Source organism: Dipodomys spectabilis, unplaced genomic scaffold (genome assembly GCF_019054845.1).
Source record: "Dipodomys spectabilis isolate Male_0828 unplaced genomic scaffold, ASM1905484v1 ptg000052l, whole genome shotgun sequence".
NCBI lineage: Eukaryota > Metazoa > Chordata > Mammalia > Rodentia > Heteromyidae > Dipodomys > Dipodomys spectabilis.
This window is the reverse complement of record NW_024870729.1, coordinates 7,582,486-7,587,935: the sequence shown is the minus strand read 5'-3', so window position 1 is coordinate 7,587,935 and position 5,450 is coordinate 7,582,486. Positions and strand designations below refer to the sequence as shown.

General features: G+C 34.0%; 1 non-coding gene across 1 annotated transcript; it reads right to left on the bottom strand.

Annotated features, from left to right (window-relative positions):
* Nucleotides 1–529: 529 nt before the first annotated feature.
* LOC122107690 lies at nucleotides 530–636 on the bottom strand. Its single transcript, XR_006147398.1, has one exon. It is a non-coding gene; the product is annotated as a U6 spliceosomal RNA (small nuclear RNA).
* Nucleotides 637–5,450: the final 4,814 nt, after the last annotated feature.

The following is a 5,450-nucleotide window of genomic DNA, read 5'->3' as shown; positions in this document are numbered from 1 at the left end:
CAAGAAACAAAATACCAATTGTGTCCCTATCTTGGGGTTCAATTCCCTTAACATCATTTTATCAGGTCATATGACAGACATATATTCATTATTGAAAATAAGGGAAAACATGGGACCTATGTTTCTTTGGCCTTAGCTTACTTCTCTTAATATTTTTCCAAGTCTTCCATTTCCTAAAAAATTGAGTAATGCCATTTTTTCTGATGGAGGCATAGAATTTCATTGTGTATATATACCACATTTTCATGATCCAATCATCTAGTGAGGGGCATCTGGGTCGGTTCCATATCTTAGCTATGGTAATAATGCTGCAATAAACATAGTTGTGCTGGTAGTTTTAGTATTGTCTTGTTTGTGATCATCTGGGTAAATGCCCAAAAGTGGAATTGCTGAGTCATAGGGGAGCTCTATGTGGAGTCTTTTGAGGAACTTCAATTCTGCTTTCCAAAGTGGTTGAACAAGTATACACTCACACCAACAATGCATACGGTTCCCTTGTGGCCACATCTCCACCAGCATCTGTTCTTGTAAAAATGTGGAATGCTCCATGAATTTGCATGTCATCCTTGTGCAGGGGCCATGCTAATCTTCCCTGTATCGTTCCAATGTTAGTGTATGTGATGCTGAATTGAGCAGAGAACACTTTTTATATATAAAGTGTAATTGATTTTATTAAACTATACAATTCAACAAAAAGTAAGTTCAAAAAAATTGTCATGAAATTTTAGAACCATATATTTCTTACATAAGCACACATTTAAAAATAAAGTCAAGATTGACATGTCAAAAACAAAATAATTCCAGATATTTGTTGTTCAAGAGATGTGTAGGAGGAGGAATTCAATTATTCTATACAAAGCACCTGTCATAATGAACACAGCAGCAAGTGTTAAGGTTTGTTAAAAGATTTAATGTTTTAAATATATTTAATTTTGAGTATTTGATTATATATGCCAAAATTAGGACTTTTTGGCAGATATAAAACTTTTCTATGAAGTATTTAAGATTTATGGTAGCAGACATATACTACTAAGAATGTACATTTCAGAGTTTATAGAAACTTGATTAAAGAAATGTTGCAGTCTTTGTGTAAAGAAGCAGAGTGAAGAGTTTAGATTTTGTTAACTACACAGTTTCTGTTAAAACCTTAGACCTTCCTTACTTTATATGCTAGCAAGGAACAAATGATGATATAAACCATAAACAAATGATGAGATGAGCCATAAATAGTAATCTTAGTGGGTAATTTTAAAGAGTAGTCATATTCTATAAAACTCTTGTTGAACATCACAACCGTAGCCAGTGTTAACTGTATAGGAATATGAGAAAATGCTAAAATCTAATATGTAGTACACTTCAAATACTGAAAATACTAGTAATTGTTTTGTTTTTTATTTTATTATTCATTAATATTTAATTATTAGTTTTCTTTATTTGTAGCATTATTTTACTTATAATATAATACAACTTTTTGTAAGTCATCATTAGGAGGTTATTTGAGAAGGTTACTGGATGGCCAAACAATTTTTTATAGGTGCATGTGAATTTACAAAGAGCAAAATTAAAAACAAAATATTTATTTAAAAAATGATCAAGTAGAATCTGAATCAGGAGTGTTGATAAGTGTCTACATCTTAAAACTTAGCCCTAGACTGAAGCAACAATATTACAGAGTTGAGGCCACAAAAGTGAGACACTGATTTTTTTGTTTTTTATTTTTATTTTGTTGGTCATGGGGTCTGGAAACTGGGTGCTGTCCCTCATCTCAAGGCTAGCGTTTCCACTTGAGCCACAGCACCATTTCCATCTTTTTCTGCTTATGTGGTGCTGAGGAATCAAACCCAGGGCCTCATGCATGCAAGGCAATCACTCTACCGCTGAGCCACCTTCCCAGCACCTGAGAGACTGTGTTTTCAAAACATCATCTAAACAACATTTGCTTTCTGCTTTGGGTTATATAATGAAAGATATAAATATTGTTTTATATTTTGGTGAATTGTCGTACTTCTAAATTTATACTAACTTCAGCCACTTTATCCTTTCCAAAGTCATGAAATATCTCTGAGAGTTTGCTTCTGTGAAGATTGTTTTTGCATTTGCAACTTCTGAGTCATTTTTATTTTCATCAAAGTAACTTTATATTTCATTTTGATGGTTTATCATACATCAGATACCTTCGAATGTACACATAGAGTCTAAAGATAGCAGTATGAATTTTCTCATTCAGCTCTTTTTTTAATCTGTTATGCACTTTCATTTTTATATTTCTCTCTCTCTTTCACTCTATCTCATTTCCTCTTATTCTCTTTCATGCTCCATGTTTGCTACTTAGAATTTCTGTTGTTCTACTATTATCCTTCAGAATCTCCTGGTTTTGTGGGAACATGATAGAGACCATAAGTTACCTTCGCATTCTTTAAGAGTTATAACAGCGATGTGATATTATTCTTGCCATTCTAAATGGAAAAACACCAGATCTAGGAATTCCTTTTCACTTTTACTAGTATTATAAATTTTATCTCATAGGAATCATTGGGATGGATAAGATACTTTTTTCTATTTCTTTTTTTTATTGTGAAAATACTGTACAGAGGAGTTACAATTGCATGGGCAAGGTAATGAGTACATTTCTTATCAAGCATTGTAGCCTCCTCATTTTTGTCCCCTTCCCATCCCTTCCCATCCTCCCCCCACTCTCCCCTAATCCTCCCCTCCTCTCCCCACCTTCCCCTCGCACAAAAGTTGTAAATTTCTGTTTCGACATAACGACTTATACATTTCATTGTTGCATTGGGTCCACCTGTATCCCTATTTAAACGATTTGATTTTCCCCTTCCCCTCCACAAATTATACCAACCTCAAATACAGTGAAAGCAGGGGTTATACTGTGGGGGAGGGACATACAAAGCAACAATGAAATAATCTTATGAATGTGTTAGAAACAATCGCATGAAAGAAAAAAGAACATTTGAATGCATATCTTAGGGATCATTTCTTTAACATCACCTTATCTGACCTTTTCTGCTTGACTCAGACATATACTAGATATTGCAAATAAGGGAAACCATGGGACCTATGTTTCTTTGGGCCTGGCTTACTTCACTTAATATAATTTTTTCCAAGTCTTTCCATTTCATAACAAATGGGGCAATGTCATTCTTTCTGATGGAGGCATAGAATATTAGTATGGAGGTTTCTCAAAAGACTCCACATAGAGCTCCCCTATGACCCAGCAATCCCACTTTTGGGCATTTACCCAAATGTTTACAATCAAAACCACACTAAACCTACCAGCACGACTATGTTTATTGCAGCATTATTTACTATAGGTAAGATATGGAACCAACCCATTAGATGAATGGATCAAGAAAATGTGGTATATATACACAATGAAATTCTATGCCTCCATCGATAAGATACTTTTAACCTGTGACCTGAACGTTCTTTTTCTTTTACAAGAAATCTTTTGTTTTTATTATGTTAGTAACTACATGTAATGAAAATAAATCTATCCAATGGAAAGTAGACCCAAGTTTTTCATAGTGATGAAAAACAAAGTCATGGGGGAAGTGAGTACAAGGGATGCTCATCATAGAGCACAGACCCTCAGAGCAATTTATCTTGTACACTTTGTGAGAATGACAATGTGCTGGGAACTCTATATTAAATCAATGAACAACTGATAGATATGCACATATATTTATATCTGTAATTTTATTTACATATGCATATATAAATTTGTATATGCCCTTATATATGTACACTTGTACGTTACTTTACACACAAATACACATATACATATACACATGTATACATGCACACATGCAGAAAGACAAATAATTACAGAGAACACAAGTTTCACTTCCTGAATATGCCTTAGACGGAATGCTTGGAACAAGATATGTTGAAGATGTATTTGTCTCTAAGAGTTCTTTTACCGCTACTCTTATCTCTTAAAACTGGTAGATTTAGACAGATTTGACTTGCAAAATGCAGTACAGATGATAGCAAGTCACTCAGAAATCTCCGTAAGTATAGGCCATATGTTGTATCCCTGGTCCCCACGGAATGCTTGGTCTTGTAGACACTCTCAACAACCAAAGTAGCAGGAGAATACCCTGGCAAAGAATAAAGTTATAAGGCTTTGAATGACATCCTTCCTTGAGCTGTTTTCTAACAGCCAGCATCAATTCCTAAGCAGATGAGTGAATTCTCAGATGACTAGTCTCTACATATACATTTAACCAACTAATGTGAAAAGTCCTATGTGAGAAATGCTGACTGAAGTCTTGCTGATTTCCTGGCCAAGAAAATAAGGGAAAAAAGAAAGTATTTTTAATGTAGTGAAGTTTGAGAATAATTTGTAACCTGTCAAATGTGTCAAACACAATTATACCAATGGACAAAAATTTGATGGCGTTTCTTTTATGTGCTCTTGGACTTGGCAAGTGATTTTAGGTGTTTCTACACAAGTAGAATCATCATAAACCAAGCCAGCATATCTTCATTTAATATATAAGGAAAGGATACAGGTTGACCCATTGTAACACTGAGATGTACTAGACACTATCAGAGGAGGGGCTGGAAGGGGGAGTTGGGGAGGTGTGAAGGTAAGGGATAGTAGGGAAAAACAAAGGAGGGGGTAACAATGCTTAATAAGAAATGTACTCATTACCTTACTTATGTAACTGTAACCCCTATGTACAGTATCTTTACAATAAAAATACATATAAAAAAGATACAAGAAAACTTCTATACTTATGGAAATTGTATTTGTCACGCAATATCAGTAAGGTATTTGTTTTAGGATCACAAGTATATTAAAATTTTGGATACTCAAATTCTCTACATGAACACAGTATATTCTTTACATTAAAATCTGCCCACAACCTAGTGCAGTGTAATTGCTATGAAAAATTTTACTATATTCTATGTTTATAATGAAAAAATAAAAATATATGCACTATCAACAGATACAAATTTTTTCAGATAAATTTTGTCTGCAGTTTGTGGATGGAATTCGAGAGCAATTTTGAAAAGCACAAATTTCATCACCAACACCAGTCTGCAAACTGTAACAAGGAGCTAATACAGCATCATTGAATACTATGGATCTCCAAGTAGAAGTACTTGAATTCAGACATTATCAGAAAGTGTAACAACCCAAGGATTTTTTAGAAATGCAGCTGCTAGATTTCTCATGGAGAGCTTTCATAACATTTTGTGAAGCACACGTCAGAACTTCACTGAAGAGTAAATGGTCTTCCTTCACCTTTCTGTCATCCTCAGTCATTATCAATCAACAAATAACTAATCTTGAATAGTCCTATAATAAGAAAATGTTGATGGAGTGTTTATATGCAGAAAACCTGGGAAGGCTAACTTTTTCCAATTAGGACAATCTGTATTCTATGATCCAGTAGAGAGAAAACTAGGTAAACATCCATTTA